Raw genomic sequence first — 18,676 nt, 5'->3', positions numbered from 1 at the left:
TAGTAAATTCTGGCCAGTGAACCAATCCAGAGCTTTGTGAATTTGTCTTCTTCATCTTTTCTCTGTATTCAATCCCTTGTTTTTGGAGACTCCCTTACTGTGTCTGAGATGCCCCAATTTGGTGTCACAAGAGAGCCATATTCAGGGGGCACCCATCATCTTCATTTATATTTCCTTTGGTCTTTATTTCCACTATGCTTAGTGAGCGGATATGAATAGCTTTTTCTTTTACTTGCATATAGTCTTTGACCTTCACAAATTAGCTATGTTGATTACCATATAGAAATTAACTATAAATTATGATGTTGGGCACTTTGTGGAATATCCTAAAATATATATGCACTCCATCAGAAATCAATGCTGACATTTGTGTTGACTGTAAAAAAGATTCAGAAAATCCTTCTGTTCATAAAAGCAGCAAAATTTTCTTCCACTTTCAGGATATTACGCCCTTGATAGCAATAAGCCTTAGCAGATAGATGAATTAGAACAGTTTATGATTTGGGGATTTTAGGTAGTTCAGTGAACAGTGTTGGATTTGGAGTCGGGAAGAGCTAGCTGGGTTTATATTTTGCCTCAGACACTTAGATATCTGCATGACCCAAGGCAAGTGACTTACCCTCTGCTTGCCTCAGTGTCTTCATCTATGAAATGGGAATGATAAGAACACCCACTGAAAAGCTCATTGAAAATATTCAAAAATTATATAAATGCTGTTGCTAGGATCATCATGATTATTATTTTAGATCTGACTCTCAGGATGAAGGATATGGTCTAACACATACATTTAAAATTATTCACCACCTTTTAGTGCTTGTTTTTTATGTGTCCTTTGTGAGTTAATCTTTAGGTCTTCTTAATCCTTGAATTGGATTTTGGCTTCTCCTCTGCCGCTGTTCTCCTCTTCTTGTCCCCTTAACTTGTCTACTTTACTGTTTTGCGTTGTTCAGTCATATCTAACTCTTCATAACCTTGTATGGAGTTTTCTTGGGAAAGATACTGGAGTGGTTTGCCATTTTCTTCTCCAATACATTAAGGAAAAAAGGTTAAGTGACTTGCCCAAGGTCACACAATTAGTGAATGTCTGAGGTCAGAGCCTTGTGCTCTATCCACTGAGCAATCTAGCTGTCCTGTTTTACTATAGTATCTGTCAGATTGTTAAGTTCTATGTTTGATTCTCTGCAATAGATTCCAGAAATTAATTAACTACTTGATAAGATGCTTATGCATATGCTGTTCAGTCATTTTCAGTCATGTCCAGCACTCTGACCCTATTTGGGGTTTTATTGACAAAGGCACTGGAGTGGTTTGCCATTTCCTTGACTGGTTCATTTTACAGATGAGGAATTGAAGCAAAAAGAGTTAAATGTCACATAATTAGTACGTCTGAGGGTAGATTTGAACTCTAGAAGATGACACCACTTAGTTGCCCCTAAGATGCTTATAGGCATGATATATGAACTATTTCTACAAAACAAACAAAAAAACAATGTCCTAATTCTAAGAGTTGCCAAGACTCAAAACCCCAGTCATCTTTGGTGTTTCCCTTTTCTTCATCCCCTTTTCTTGCTTCCTTCATAATTAACATTAAATTTATAATTCCTTTTTTCCATTTATATTGACATTACCTTACTTTAGGGCTCTATTTCCAAATAATTATTATACTCTTTTAAATTACTCCCTTGGATCCAGATTTCTTCTAGTCCATCTTGGATACTGTCCCTGGATTAATTTTCCTAAGACCATGGCTTTCAGAAATGTGAACAGAAATCTTCAGTGACTATGCATTGATGAATTATAGAGCCCAAACTTCATATCGTGGAGTTCAACGCCCTTCACATCCAGCTGCAACTTTCTTTTCCCACCTTATTTTGTAGGATCATGGATTTACAGCTGGAAGGGACCTTGTTGTTTAGTCATGTCCAATTCTTCATGGTCCAATGCTATCCCTAGGCTTTTCTTGGCAAAGACACTGGGGTGGTTAGTTATTTCCTTCTCCAGTGGATCTGTCTTCCCTAGACGAGAGAATGAGGCTGATGACTTGGTGCAATTCTGCCTCACTTAAATCCAGTTCAGTCACAAGTCAAGATGTCACCTGTGATGTCATTGGTACCTGAGGGATGAACAACATGACAGACAGAGAATTTTAAGTGACTTGCACAGCTAGTAAGTTTTGGAGGCCAGATTTTATTTCAGATCTTCCTGACTCCAGGCCCAGAGCTCTATTCGCTGAGTTGCCACCATGGAACCCACCTTTTCTGACTCTACTTTTGCACATAAGTATTTGATGTTAAGTGAATTGCCCAAGGTCTCACAATTAGTAAGTATTTGAGATGGAATTTGAACCCAGCCAAGTTTCATGTTCTATCCATTATAACATCCTACTTCTATTATTTCCTGAAAGAAATCCTCCCTCACAGCTACACTTGTCTATTGACCCCCAATACATTAGGAAAATATATATTCCATAGAAGGGTATGCCCAGTGTATACTTACAAGGCAGACAGGCAGTACAGTAGATTGAGCACTGGTCCTGTAGTCAGGAAAAACTGAATTCAAATCCTTCTTCAGAAACTTACTAGCTATGTGACCTTGATCAAGTCACTTAACCTCTGCCTAGCTGAGTTTCTTCAATTGTAAAATGAAGATACCTAGCGCCTAATTTCCAGGGTGATTATAATGATGAAATGAAATAATATCTGTAAAGTGTCTAGCACACTTCCTGACACATAGCAGATGCTACATAAAGACTTATTCCCTTTCCTTTCCTCTCTGACCTCTGAACATTTGCACTCAACCTTTTCCTTTGAGAGGCAGCATGGTATAGTAGTAAGAGAACAATAGCCTGGGTTCAAATCCCTGTTCTGCTGCTTCCTACTTATATTACTTTGGACAAGTCACTTAACCTTTCCTCCTCTTTGAAGAAAAGAAGTTGAACTAAATGACCTATACATTCCCTTCCATCTCTAATCTGTTATCCTCTGATAAATGATGGCCCTATACCAAAATCCAGGCCAACATCTGTATTTGTATGCACACCAACTAAAAATGGTTTTTATATTTTAAAATAAAATTGCATTTGAAATAAAAGGCTCTACTAAACTGGAATCTTTTCTGGTACAGGCCCAGTGATAGACTTTACTTTGTGTCTATCTTTTAAGGATAACCTTGTTAAGGTAAAAAATTCTCATTGTCAGGTTGACTAATGAGTAATGAATTATTTTTCATATAATAACTTTTAAAAACTTTCTGGTAGGTTATAAAAGGGTCTGGGATCTGCATTTGTAGAAAGAGGGTGATATGAGGCTACCTCTGTGAAATCCCTGAAGAACTGAAATGAGTAAAATTGGATAATGGTATGATGATGATATAAAATATTTATTATTATAACTAGCATTTAAATAGCAATTTAAGCTTTTCAGAACACTTTACAAATAATACCTCATTTGAGCTTCACAACCTATGAGGTAGATAGTGTTATTATCCCCATTTTATAGATCAATAAGCTCAGGCAGGCAGAGGTTAAGTGATTTGCCCAGGGTCACAGAGTTAGAAAGTACTGGTGAACTCCCCTTGTGATGGCAATCAAAATAGGATCTTTTACTGTTTTTGTTTTAGTACAATCACGTGCCTCTGATTGAATCTTGCCTATTTCAATCAGGAGTCTTTACAAGGAATAAAGTACAGAAACAAGAGTTTCTCTAACTAGAAACTTGTATGTATTTGCATTGTTAATTATTCTATGTGATTAAAGATTTTTTCCACTCATTGATGGGCCTGCCAATTGTGGGAAGCTTGATTAGGGAAGTTGTTTTGTAGGAGAGTCCCAAGTACTTTTTGTTTTTCTATTAAGGCAGTGGGTCAGAGGATTGTGATGCCCTCTGCCTCTAAAAATGGTATAAATGCTCTAAGTTGAGGTTTTACTTTGGTGCTTAGTTTTTGTAAGAGTGTTTTTTTTGACCAGATGAGGGACTCTGGGAAGCTGCTAAGTAGCCCCCTGCTTTGAGAACCCAGATGTCTTTTGCTTCCCTCTCTTGTAACTATGGTCAGACAGCTGTGTACCTGTCTGTTGAATTATGGTCAGGCAGAGGAGGCCATGTCTGTTGATCTTTTGATTTCTCTGTATTTTCTTTGAAATTCATCGTGCTGACTCCCTGAACTAACTGAATGATATATGTACTTGGTTAAAGGAATGTTACAAGTGCTTGATTAAAGTGATTGTTAACCCCTTGAAAGTTGTTTTCCTTTTATGAATACCGATGTAAGAACCTGTGATAGCAGGCTCCCCTGTGCATGTTGGGGTGCTTACTGATATCCCCTTCTCTTGTCATCGGGTCATATATTTAGAGCTTAGAAACTCTCTAATTCAATGTCTCATTTTACAAATGAGGAAACTAAGTCCCCTAAAGGTTGTGACTTGACCAAGGTCACATAGTGCAGAGGAAAGATTTGAACTCAGATTCTCTTACCTCAAAGCAAGTGCATTTTCTACTACTCCATAATGAAGAAGGAAGACATTGCAGACATGGAAAAAAAACTTTATTTTGTGAACAGATCAATGAATTTATCAAGAAATATTTGTTATGTGCCTACTTACTATGTGTTAAGGGCTGTTAAGGGGTCCCCTGAACTTGTCTTTTTTAGGCACCCACCATATTCCAGGCACACTGCTATGTGCTGGGCATACAAAAAGAAACAAAAGATGATCCCTGCCCCTCAAGGAGCTCACAATCTAATGGGGAAGAGGGACAATATACAAATAAATATATACAAAGAAAGCTTTACATAGGATAAATAGGAAATAATTAACAGAGGAAAGGCACTGAATTTAAGAGGGGTTGGGGAAGGCTTCCTGTAGAAGGTAGAATTTTTACTTGGACTTAAAGGAAGTCCAGTAGAGTATAGTGAGAAAATTAGACAAAATTTTTTTTCAGCAATGGGGAAAAGTTCTCTTGAAACCTATAAATGTTTTGTTTTTCTTTTCTTTTCCTTTCTTTTCTTTTCCTTTTTTCCTTTCCTTTTTCCTTTCCTTTCCTTTCCTTTTTCCTTTCCTTTCCTTTTTTCCTTTCCTTTCCTTTTTCCTTTCCTTTCCTTTTTCCTTTCCTTTTTCCTTTCCTTTTTCCTTTCCTTTTTCCTTTCCTTTTTTCCTTTCCTTTTTTCCTTTCCTTTCCTTTCCTTTCCTTTCCTTTCCTTTCCTTTCCTTTCCTTTCCTTTCCTTTCCTTTCCTTTCCTTTCCTTTTTCCTTTCCTTTCCTTTCCTTTCCTTTCCTTTCCTTTCCTTTGCCTTTTCCTTTCCTTTCCTTTCCTTTCCTTTCCTTTCCTTTTTCCTTTCCTTTCCTTTCCTTTTTCCTTTCCTTTCCTTTCCTTTCCTTTCCTTTCCTTTTCCTTTCCTTTCCTTTCCTTTCCTTTCCTTTTTCCTTTCCTTTCCTTTCCTTTTTCCTTTCCTTTCCTTTCCTTTCCTTTTTCCTTTCCTTTCCTTTCCTTTCCTTTCCTTTCCTTTCCTTTCCTTTCCTTTCCTTTCCTTTCCTTTCCTTTCCTTTCCTTTCCTTTCCTTTCCTTTCCTTTCCTTTCCTTTCCTTTCCTTTCCTTTCCTTTCCTTTTTCCTTTTCTTTGTTCTATGAACTCCTAAGGATGGGAATAGTCCAGATCATTGTTTTTTTTTAAGGCTAGGCTGTTCTTTGTTCAGCAGGACTCTTACTGAGGGCATACAGATACATTTACCCAAAAGATTTGTGGTGAAGTCACTTGCCAATGAGATTAAATGGATGAATGCCTTAGAACACTGATATCCATTTTTAAGGTTATTGTTTATGGTTATTCATGTTACTATGGTTTTATATGTTTGAACTGTGTTTTAAAAAAGAATTTTAAAGTTATATTTTAACTCTGTGTGTGCCCTGGAATATGGAGCAGTCAGTCACTAAAGCTTCACTAAGATGCTAGATATCATTTGTAGGGGACTGGTAATGGGTGCACAGGGAAGTTTGGAAAAGGACAGCTTTAGGGGGATGACAAAGGGCATTTTCTCTGGCTATCCCCACACCTGGAATGCCATCTCTCTCCGTCTCTATCTCCTGGCTTCCCTATCTTCCTTCAATTTCCAGTTAAATCTCATCTTCTACAGGAAGCCTTTCCCCAGTTCCCTTAATTCTAGTGCCTTCCCTCTGATGATTTTTTCCAGCTTACCCTGTGTATAAGTTTGTTTGCATGCATTGTTTACATGTTGTCTCCCCCATTAGAATGGGAGCTTCTTGCAGGCAGGCACCTGCTTTTGCCTTTCCTTGTATCTCCTGTACTTAGTACAAAATTTGCCACACAGTAGGTGCCTAATTGAATAGCTCATCAGTATAGTATTGACACCTTCTGTATACCTATATAAGCCTAAAAAATGCCTCCTTTCTTCCTCTCCTACTTGCTCTATACATCTCTCTGTCTCTATTTCTTTCAGTCCCCTTCTGTTTCTATCTCTATCATGTGCAAACCAACAAGAAACATAGGGATGTGAGGAGGAGCAAAGGGTCAAGTGAGTCTTATTTGTTTTCCATCAGATGACAAGTAATAGGTTTCAGCTGTAGGAGAAAAGATACTCCTTAAATAGTTCTCCTTTAACAGCAATGATGAGAAGAGAGCCAGTGACCAAGAGTGGCCACTGATAAAGTGATTTGAGTGGAGTTAAGATGTTCTCTCAGCGGGGGATGGTTCAAGGAAATGAAATCACCCCTGCTATAATGCAGAAAAGGGACTATAAGTGACCGTCCTACCTCCAGATCCTTTCCACCCCAGAAGATCCTGGGATATTAATATCTGTCAGCTGCAGACCCAGAGCCTCCCCCTGCTGAGATCAAAAGAGAGCCCCTATCTTAGCTGGAACAAGGTCATCTGCACACTGCTGTAAACGAGAGCAAAGCCCTGTCCCTGCTGGCTGGAAGGGAAGTCGTTGGGGGAGGAGAAGTCAGGAGATGGGGAGGCATTCTCTCAGGCTCCTTTTATCTCAGCTGACCAGCTGCTGCCTGTCCTGTGTTTGAAAATTGAGAGTTGCCTTTATTTTTGTGCTTTCTCAATTAAACTTGTTTTGTGTACTTTTGCTTATGTTTGGCAATTTCTTGCTCGTTGGATGAGTTTACAATCATCAGTTCAGATCATTGGCTCAGTTCACATCATCCTCGTCAATGTGTTTTCATTCCACTGTGAAATTAATTGTAGGGTTCTATGCCAGAAGAATCCACACTAGGGAACGGGTTCCCAGAGGACAAATGCTTAGGTTTTCTTTCTTCTGGCCTAGAATTTTAGGATGACACTGTCCATGACCTCTTCCTTTGCTTCTGCAGCTAGAGGAGGCTAGGAACTTCTGAAGCCCAGAGGAAGAGACCAAAAGTTTTAAAGGAAATCTAAGTAGCAGAAGTCATTATCCTTGATTCGATCCATTATTCTCTAGTCTGGACATTGGTACAACTAACCACTGTTTTGTTTACCAAAGCCCTGGTATTTCTTGAGCTATGAGGCTGATCTAAGAAACATAGTTCTTAGAGAAGTACATACATTGGGAGTTCTTTCTTGTAATCTTAGAGATAATATAGAACTATAAGAATATCCATGGCATCTCAATAGTAGATAGTATCTCTTTCTTCCTCATGGACAAACTTTGAACAAGTAGGGATCATATGCCTACCTACATGTTACTTGGGAGGTAATCAGTAAGGGAGGTAATCACTTGGGATGTAAGCAGTAAGGAGAGACAGCTGATAGTACATCTGGCCAGACAATGTAGGATAGGCTAGAGCAACATGAGATGTCAGTGGGAATAATGTAAAGCAGATGCATTGTTTGGTGTAGTGAGAACATAGGAATGGATCTTAGAAATCACTTAGAAACCAATCTCCTTACTTTACAGTTTAGGAAACAGTCCTGGACACATTGTGGAATGAAAAAAGTAAAGAAAGAAGGGAGGTAGGGAGAAAAGAATAAAAAAAGGAAAGAGGGAGAGAGGAAGAAAGGAAGGAAAAGAAGAAGGAAGAAAGAGAAAGGGAGAGGAAAGAAGAAAGGGAGGAAAGGGGAGAGGGAGGAAGGAAAGAAAGAAAAGAAGGGAGGGACCCAGTAAGGAAGAAAACAAAGAATGGAGAGGAGGAAGGAATCTAGAAAAAAAAAGAAGAGAGGGAGGGAGGGGAAAAAGGAAGAGATAGAGGGAAATAATGAGGAAAGAAAGGAGAGAGAAAGTAAGGGAGGAAGGAAGGACAGGGAGGGAGGGAGAAGAAGGAGGAAGGAAAAAGGGAAAGGGGAGAGGTAGGGAGGAAATAAGCCTTTATTAAGTGCTCATTATGTGGCAGGCATTATGCTAAGTTCTTTACAAATATTATCTCATTTAATCCTTACAGTAACCTTGGGAGGTAGGCACTATTATTATCCACTTTATGAATATATATGTATGTATATTTATGTATATATATATCTATCTCCTCATAGCTAATAATAGTTCTATTTCTTTCTCTAAAATCACAAGGGAGATCTCCCCAAATGTGTACTTTTCCAAGGTAGATTTAAGAAATATGTTTCTTAGATCAGCCATAGTTCCAGAAGGACAAATACTTTTGCATACAAAAAAGTGGGTTACATGTACTAATAATGTCCCCCTGAAGAAACTAAAGAAGACAGAAGTTAAATGACTTGCCCAGGGGCACAGATCTTCTAAAGTGTCTGAGGCCACATTTGAACTGCCTTCCTGACTCCAGGACCAGTGCACTAACCACTGTGTCCCTTAGAAGCTAAGCTTACAGCTAAGGTTTTGATCAGCCTTACTTTTTTATAATTTTTTAAAATGAGTTTGCAACCATTTTCTATAGATTGTTTTAAGTTTCTCAGTGTGGGCACTTAATCTGTATGTTTGTTGAATGAATGGACATATAGGAAAAATTGACCAATTTGCCATTTTGAATACTCTGTGTATTCTTCTCTTTTTTCTTCTCCTTTTAGCTTCCACTCTCTTTGTTCTCATTATTGATGTTCTTTTATAGGTCACAGAACTAGGTAACCTAAAATAAATATACATGTAAGGAAAACAACACAAGTTGGAGCAGGGGTGGGAGCTGGGGGAGGAAGGGAAGGAGTTGGAGAAAATAGCGTCAAAAGGAAATGAAGGTTCTTCTTTTAATAGTGGAGATCTTTCTGTTCACCAAACTGCCTGTGTCTAGGCACTTGACAACTGATTTCATCTGCTAGAGAAAGTATTTGGGGATTTATGCTCCCTGGCAAGCCATTCTGACCAGAAGTTGGAGTCTGTTTGTGAGCTTACATGGGAGCGTATGGCTTGCTTTTACAAATCTGACCACGCCAGAGTAGCTCAGGATGGTTGAGGGGGTGGGGTGGGGGACCTGGAGGCTGGTGGTTGTGAACGAAAAAGACTTCAAAACGAGCTGTACACTCTGGGGCTCTAACACCACTGTTGATTTCCAGCTGGATAGACTTGGATTTACTGCAGGATGTTTGAAAATGTGGTTCCCTGCTAATCTCAGACAGTCGCTATGATCAATGGTCTTTTTTATTTCCGATTAAAAAAAAAAAACTCACTGGTGTTTCTGCTCAAATTGTGTGTCCTTTCAGCTTTGTTACTGTAGTTGTGATTTACTGTCCTTTGTTACCCAAATTTGTAATACATTAACCACAAAAGTTGGGATGGATGGGTCAAGTTAACAGAATTCTCCCACCAGTGTACCTTGGAGTCATTCCCCAGCCAAAATGGAAACCAAATGTAAATTGGTTTAAAGAAGATTGTGGAGTATGGGGTGTGGTTGGAAGTGTTCTAAGGACCCACCTCCTTGGAGTGTCTTGGGGGTTAACAGATTAGTTTGTGCTTTGACAACATAGTGCCAGAGTTAATATTACCTAGGATGAAACCATCTATCCCTGATGCTGATGTTAGCATTTCCATAGATTTTGAAAATGCTTTAAAGTGATGAATTTCTTAATCCACCTAAAGTAACCAAAGGATAAAGAAGGGAAATGAATTGTTTCAGAGGCCACACAGCAAGTGAGTGGCAGCGCCAGGAACAGAATTCACAGTTCCTGACTTTAAATCCTAGGCTTAAATGGGGCTGTCTTGGAGAGAGTGATTATTGGATGAAGATACATAAATGTCCTCGTGGCCTTCTGCTTTCAGCTCTGAAGCAGCAGACATATAGTGTATACGCATAGAAACTGCCACTCATATCAGAGATAGACAAAGAGCCATGCGAGGCATGGCATATGGTGGGCCTATACTCTATCCTCTGCAGTCTCTCAGGACTGTGCAGATGCCAACAAAGAGGACTTCCAGCTCTACAAGAAAGGAAATGCCTGGTTTATGGAAGAATAAAAACCCCAAGTATGTGTAGTATAACCAGAGGATGACTAAGTTTTGTGTAATGGCGTTAAGGTTTTGGGAGTTTAGAAGCACTTGTGAAATAGAGATAACAATTATTCTTTTTTGGGAGTATTGTCCTGAGAATTGGAGGAGATAATGTATGTATAACACTATATAAATTCCAGCTATTCTTTCTCTTATTATTATTATAAATCTTGAAAGACTATGAACATTGAAGATGAGAGGAAATGATGTGGTTTTCAGTAACAGGATCCACTTAAGAACTATGAGATCAAAATAAGAAAAGAAACATTAAAATTGAACACCACAGACTTCTTGACCTAGAGTTTGGTTTGGCAAGGAGGAGCATCTCACACGGAGAAGCATTTGAACCCTGACATCTGGATGTCAAAATAGGTGAGGACTAGCGTGTCCTGCACAGGGAACAGTCTTTTGTTGGTTTGTGGGAAGAAAAAGTCAAATGATCCAAAGTCTTTTCTTCTCGTTCTTTTCATACATGTATACTCCCCTGCCCCGGATCCTCCCTTCTTGCATTCCAGGATTCACTGGCCAGTTTCCCAGATTTGCATATGTCCCTATAGATGCTTGGATGCCAAGAGGACAGAGAGAGGCATAAATAAACAATAAACAAAACCAAACCAGTCTCTATTGAAGCTCCATAGAAGTGGAAGTTTAAAAAAAAAGTATAGAAGAAGGGACTCCAAGGGAGCCCCCTTCAAGGGACATCAATATATTCAGGAGCTATTCTGAACTATAGATTTGGAACAATTCAATGAGAAGGAAACTTGTTTATCACTATCCAAGGAATTTTACACCAAGACTGAGAGGCCCACAAGACAAGAAGTATTATAATGAATGGAAGAATGACTGTCTTCTGGATTGTCCCCAGGGGACAAATTAGCTTGTCTTGTAATGTGGCATGACAGGACTTCAGAAAACAGGTGTTACGTTTACTACGCTCTTTTTTGGGGGGGAAGTGGGGGGATTATAAATGTTGTTTTGACCAGGGCTGAACAGTGTGGCTGTGAAATGGTCTCCTAAATTTTAATGCCTTTTGAAATCTCGTTTCTTCGTCTTATATTACTTAGGCATTCATTAAATAGAAAGTAGTCACACTGACCTCCCTTTATAAATAGACAAATTCCTGAAAGGTAGATTTGTGTATCCTGTTTTTACATATTTGGTGATACAGTCTCACTGGAGGAAAGTTACATTTGGGCCCACATATAAAAATCTGTACATTTACGTCAAGGAGGATTTTGCCTTTGTCAATCTTTATTACTTAATTCTCTTATGCGAACCCTGAAGAAAAAGTTAGTCAAATGAAACTAGATCCATGTGATCTTTATTCATAGTTCAAAAACACCCAGTCTTAAAATATACCACACGCTTAATTGTCATGTTGCCAATTCTTATTGACTTAATTTGGATGATCTTGCCCAAATAGCTTATCTTGCTAGGCTGTTGTTCCAGGCAGAAAGAAATCCCTGTTATATCCCTATATATTCCTATATATTTCAGTATTAATAAAAGCAACAACTAACATTTTTATAACGCTTTAAAGTTTGCAAAACCCCTTACGAATATCTCATTTTATCTTCACAACGCCCTGGGAAGTAGGTGCTCTTGTTATCCCCATTTTAGAGATGAGGAAGCAGAGCCAGAGAAAGTATAGGTGATATGTCCAGAGTCACGTAGCTAGCAAGTGTCTGAGTCAAGATTTGAACTGGTGTTCATGCCCCAATAGAATTGTCATTTTAGTGATGTAGGTGCCCATTTTCCCTCATTCTGTGTTTTTCTTATCTATGTTCTTTCTCCATAGTAAAGAAAATAAAACACATACACAGATAATCCAAGGCAAAATATTAGTGTGGTGAAATATACAAACAAAATTCAGTAAGCTTCAGAGAATAGGGAAGTGATTTGGGACATTAGGGATAGTTTCCTGTAGGAGGTGGTAGCTGAGCTGGGCATGTTGGAACAATGGAACAACATATTATTTTTCTAGTCCAGGGGTAGGGAACCTGCAACCTTGGACATTTGGATTCAGTTAAAGGACCACACTTGAGGACCTAGATGGCCACACATGACCTTGAGGCCAGAGATTCTCTATCCCTATTCTAGTCATTCAGGCTTGATTCTGTGCTGATGGGGAAGCATTCCAAATCCAGTGAGGGTGCAGAATCAGCAAAATTAAGGATGTGTGAAAGAACAGGGCTTTGGGGGAAGTAATAAGTGACTTAATTTGGCTAGAATTTGAAGTATTTGCAGAATAGTGAGAGATGAATCTGGAAAGGTTGGTTGGCGTCAAAACATGGCCAGCTGGTAAAAGACTAAGGAGTATGGATTTAGGTGAATTGTCTAAGATCCCTTCCAAACCTAAGGCCTGTGATCTATGACTTTAACTTATATAGAGTGGGGAAATATTGAAGATTTCTAAGTGAGGGATTTATATAGTTAAGAGCTATTCTTAGAATTAATTGGGCAGTGGTATATAAGATGAAAAGCAGCATGGTAGAGTGTGTCAGGAAGACCCGAGCTCAAGTCCGGCCCTGAAACATACTAGGTTTGTGGCTAAGGGTAAGTCATTTAACCACTCAGTGCCTCAGGCGACTTTGTAAGACTGTTAGTTACAGATAAGATGATGATATGCATCACAGGAGGGAATTTCCATATGAGGGAGTTCCCCTATACCAATGAAATCATAGGTCTAGACCCCCATAGCTCCCCACTCCCCACCCCAACCAAATGCAGAGAGATCAGTTAAGAGACTACTGCCATCATCTCTGAGCAAAGTATATTAATGAATGGCCTAAACCAGGATGGTGGCAGTGAAAATGGAAAGGAGGGGCCTTCAACATGTTTTGGAGGTAAAATCCATAATACGTTGTGACTGAATCGCTTTTGAGTTTAAGGAAAGGGAAGAAATGAAACATGATACTGAGATTTCCAGCCTGAATAACTAGAAAAATAGTGGGACCACTAACAGAAATAGGAAAGTCCAGAGAAATAGCTGGTTTGGAGGGATGGGAACCAGAGTTTAGTTTTGTAAATTAATTGTTATGTGTTGGTCTTCTTGATCGAATTCTTAAGACGGGGTCTTTGCAGAAGGCAAGACAACTCATAGGAAACTGAAATGTATATAGTGTTAGAGATGTCTCTATATAAATTTTATAATGTCCAGAATTTTTATAAATTTTTTTTTAATATGAACTAAGTATCAACAAACATCTTCTTCGTAGCTAGCATTCATATAGTACTTACTATGGGCCAGGCACCGTGCTAAGCACTTTACAAATATTATTTCACTTGTTCCTTACAACAACCCTGCAAGGTAGGTGCTGTTATTATCCTCACTTTATAGATAAGGAAACTGAGGCAAATAGAGATTAAGTGACTTGTTCAAGGTCTATGACTTGTCCATAAACTTTTCGACACTTGGACACTTGGATGTGTTGGATGCCGGACTTGAAGTTAAGTCTTCCTGACTCTAGGCCCAAAGTTCTAGCTTGTAGGCCACCTAGCTGCCTACATGGACACTTTAATGTACAAATAACACAAAGAGAGGATTGCATATAAGATTATGATCCCCATTACACAAAACAGGGTGTTTTTAGAGTAAATATTAAGTTTAACAGGATCGTGTCAAGTTTGGGCTTTTTATCCTTGTTGACCTTCCTTTTCTTCTCCTCTGTGTAATTTTTAAATGTTTCATGGATGCTTTATTCTCTGCTTTGTTCCTTTTTTTGGCATCACTATCACTACCCACCAGTTTCCCCTTCCATTCCTTCTCATCCCCATGCCCTTGAAAATAAAAACTCTTCCTTGTGACAAATAAACATAGCCATCTAAAGAAAATCCACACTTTGACCTTGTCTGACAGTAGTCTTCTACACCGCTTGGTCAAGTGGTTGGAGTCAAGATTCATCACAGGTGTGGTGGAACCATGATTGGAGATTACATTTTTCGAAGTCCATAAACTTTTAGAAATTATTTTTGTATATGTCACTGCAGTCGTTATGTAAATGATTCTCTTGGTTCTGCTTACATTATGTACCTCAGTCCCCTCAAATTTCCCTAATTTTGCTGAACCCATGCAATGTGTCATTTCTCGAGGCACAATAAGATTCCATAATGTTCATTTATCATCATTTGCTCAGCTATTCCTATTTGTTTGGCACCCACTTTATTTAAAGGTCTTTGTTACAACAAAAACAAAAAAAATACCCTATTTTTGTACCTATGGGTCCTTTCCCTGTGTCTTTGACCTCTTTGATGTATAAGCTTAGTGTATTTCTAGATTAAGAGGTATGCCTGGTCTAGTGACTTTTGGAATTGTTTTTTTCCAGATAATGCTAGTTCTTTCGTTTTTGTAGTTATTACTTACCATAGTGAGGAACAGATTATTTTTCTAATGCTTTTGAATTTTTTTTTAACATAAATGGATGTTGGAATTTCTTAGAAGCTTTTTCTGCCTCTATTGCTATAATCATGTGAATTTTAATGTTTTCTTAAGTTATTGTCTAGTATGTTTGTAATTTTCCTAATATTGAAACAACCTTGCATTCCTGTTATAAATCAAAGTTGGTCATAAATTTTTGGTTATGATCATTTTAATATGTTTCCATCACCTTTTTGTTAATATTCAATAAATTCAATGTAGTTGCATTCGTATTCATTAGCAATAATGACCTGTAGTCTATTTGTTCTGCTTTGTGTCTCCTGGTTTTAGGATTATATTTGTCTGATAAAGGAGTTTGGTAAAATCCCTCCATTCTATTTTTTGTGAGCAATTTATATAATATTGAAATTGTTTTTGCATGTTTAATCAAATTCACTTGTAAATATAGCGATTCTGTGCTTCCTTCAGGGAATATGGAGGTACATTTAATTTGTGACTTGTTCAATTTTTTTTCTGTGACATTTAAATTTTCTACTTTTTATTGTACTAATCCAGGTATTTTGTATTTTTGTAAACTGGAAATGTTTATCTATTTCCTTAATCAGTTTTGTTGGCATATATTTAGACAAAATTATTTCAAATAATATACTTTATTGCCTCTTCGTTTATTGTAAATCTTTAAAAATTTTTAATATTGCCAATTTCCCCCGCTCCCATGTCTTTAGTCAGATTAAACATCAGTTTATCTGTTTTATTAGAATCTGCTTCTAGGTTTGTTTGTTTTTTATTTTGCTTTTTTTTGTATTGGGTTTTTTCTTTGATTTTCAGAATGTCTCTTTTTGTGTTAGCAAAGTGATTTGTTGTTTTTCTGAAATTTTTAGTTCCATGTCGATTTCATTTATTTTTTTCTTTCTTTTGCTGATAGAACATTTAGAAGTATATAGTTTCTCCTAGAAATAATTTGGCTGCAAGCCAAAAGTTTTAGCATATTTTTTCATTGTAATTTTCTTTAATCAAAATTTCTCTTGTTTTTAAGACTTCTTTGATCCATCACTACTTTTGTATTAAATTTTGTATCACCATTTAAATTGGAACATTTTTTTCAAATTTCCCTTATTGATTATAACTGATATTACTTTGTAGACAGTAAAGGATACATTCAGAATTTCTTCTTTTCCTGTATTTGTTTATGAATTTTCAATACCTTAGTATATGACCACATTTTGTAAAAGTGGCATATATAGCTGAGAAACATACACACAAATACATGCAGTATGTACAAACATACATATATATTTATATGTACATACATATGCACAACTTCTGTACACACATATATGTGTGTGTGTATATATATATATATATACACACACATATATGTGTGTGTATATATATATATATATATACATATATATATATATATACATGTATTTCTACCCAGTTCTTTTTAGTCAGGAATACTTCAAAATCCCCTAATGTCTTAAAGGTCTTCTCCCTCCCCCATAAAATTATACTTCATTTTGGTGGATGTTATTCTTGGTTCTAATCCTTTTGTGTTCGTCTTTTTAAATATTGTATTACAAGATTTTTCTCTACTTCATATAATCTGTAACCAAATCATATATGATCCTGATTGTGAATCCTTGATACTTTCATACTTTTTGGCATACCATGAAGCATTTTTTTCTTTGACTCAAAAGCTCTGAATTTTGGCGGTGGCATTCCTGTGTATTTTCAGTTCAGGGTTTCCTTCAGAAGATGACCAACGCATTCTTTCTGTTTTCACTTTGTTTTCTTGTTCTGACTGTTTTCTTTTTTGATTTTTGGAAATATTATATCCACATTTTTTGTTTGATTATAGTTTGTCAGGCTATCTGATAATTTTTATCTCTCCTCTCCCTGTTTTCCAGATCATTTTTTTAAAATTATAGATACCTTACATTTTCTTTTTTTTTCAAATTTCTGAATTCCTTTTCTAATATTTCTTTTGTCTCACGGAATCAGGAGTTCACTTTATTCTGTTTTTCAGGATGTTCACTTCTTATGTAAGATTTTTCACCTTCTGGTCTAAGTTGTTTGTTCTCTTTCCATGTATTTCTCTTTTGTCCTCCTAAACTCTAATTTCATTTGTCACTTTTTAATACTTTACTTCTTCTGGAGTTCTTACGGTCTTTGTGGCCAAGATGTTTCTCCTTTGAAACTTTTCTTGTGGTTATCATTGGTTACTCTTTTCTTTTGAATTGACCTCTTGATCATCTCTTAGTATTTCTTCATTGTTTTTTGTTTTCTTTCATTTACTCATATTTTCAGCTTAAGTACTTAGATTGGAACTTTGTGCATGGACCAGTCCTTTCACTGAGATTGTTACTGTTGCCAAGTCATTTTTCAGTTCAATTCTTCATGACCTCATTTGGGATTTTTTTGGACAAAGATACTGGAGTGGTTTTTCATTTCCCTCTTTAGCTGAGGCAAACAGGGTTAAGTGACTTCCTCAGGGTCACTCAGCTAGTGTGTGAAGCCAGATTTGAACTCAGTAAGATGAGTCTTCTTGGCTTCTTTTTGGCAGTTTGGACTAGCTTACCTGGCCCAACCCCTTTCCTAGCCCTTGAAAGAGTTTGTCTCATAAAATTCTTGATTTTTGTTTGTTGCATTCTATCTAGGAATCCACATGTTGAATAAAGTTTTTTCTCTTATTCTAAGATATTTCTTTTCTTTCCAATGCTTATCACAATGCTTGGCACACAGTAGATGCTAAATAAATTCTAGTTGATTGATGGACCTACTTCCAATTTTTTTCTTTATAAGCTCTAATTTCATTTTTAAAACTCCTGCTTCATTTCTTCTTGCCACTCTTGGGGTCCCTGAGACCATATGATTGTTTTCTCTGAGTCTTGGCATGTAGTTTTTATAAGGTTACTCTCCTTATAGGTGGATCTCTTTGACTTCTTTTATCCTGTAGAGTTTCTTCATTTTATTCACTTTTTCTCTCTTTACTCATATTTTAAAACAGTTCTTGGGTTGAAACTTGGCCAGTCCCTCATCTGCCCTTCCCCCCACACACATTCATGGTTGGGGTGGGAAGGTTATCTTTATCGTTGGTCCTTTCTCCTTTTTAATCTGTATGCTGCTATTGATGTAGTTCCAAACCTGAGACCAGGTTGTCTTGTGCTTGACCCTGACTTTTCTCCTCCATCTCCTGTTGTCCTAATGTTGACCTCTCTCTGAGCTGCTTATGTCTCTTTCTCCTTGACAAGCCCCAAGTGGTACCTGGCTCCATTCTCTGCTGCAGTCTGGACAAGCTCCATGTCAGAGATCATCTTGAGTTCAGGTCCCCAGATACATGGCACTCCCTGGCTATTATTATCTTACTGTGTAGAGACCTATCATGGGCTGATTGTGTTCCACACTATAGGCCCAATATGTTAGACCTTTGACTTCACCCCCATTTTTCACAGTTTGTGTTGGTTTCCATCTCCTGATTTATCTCTACTCCTAAAACCCATTGGTTTCTGTCTTTCTTCTTAGGTAGTTCTGGGTTGGATGGATATGCTTACTGCTGGGTTTGTTGTTTTTTTTATTTTTGATCATTGTTTTCTCTATATTATGACTCAATCCCTTGGTGCTCCAAGTCCAGGGCAATATATAAGATCCTTTTATCTACAAAAAGTTGATTCTTTCTATGAACACTCTCTTTCTTTTGAAGGCAAAGTCCCAGAACTTTCAGATTTGGGGTGTCTAAACTCTCCAGGCGTTGTCTAGGAAATCCTTCCTCTGTCCTGGAGACTGAATGTGTGAATCTTTCCTGTCTGTGGTCATCTAGTTAAGAAGCCTTACCACTGCCTCTTATTGCTATTAGTAGAAAGAGTCCATAAGAAAGCTGCTACCCTCATCCCTTGAGAAATAGGTCTCTGCTGCTCTCCC

At 37.5% G+C, this 18,676-nt stretch overlaps 1 protein-coding gene across 1 annotated transcript in view; it reads left to right on the top strand.

Annotated features, from left to right (window-relative positions):
* RAD51B (RAD51 paralog B) overlaps nucleotides 1-18,676 on the top strand; it is an 850,987-nt gene that overhangs the window by 544,761 nt on the left and 287,550 nt on the right.

This window comes from Notamacropus eugenii, chromosome 1, assembly GCF_028372415.1.
Source record: "Notamacropus eugenii isolate mMacEug1 chromosome 1, mMacEug1.pri_v2, whole genome shotgun sequence".
NCBI classification, from domain to species: Eukaryota; Metazoa; Chordata; class Mammalia; order Diprotodontia; family Macropodidae; genus Notamacropus; species Notamacropus eugenii.
The sequence above is the reverse complement of the archived record's forward strand: the minus strand, read 5'-3'. Positions and strand labels throughout refer to the sequence as shown.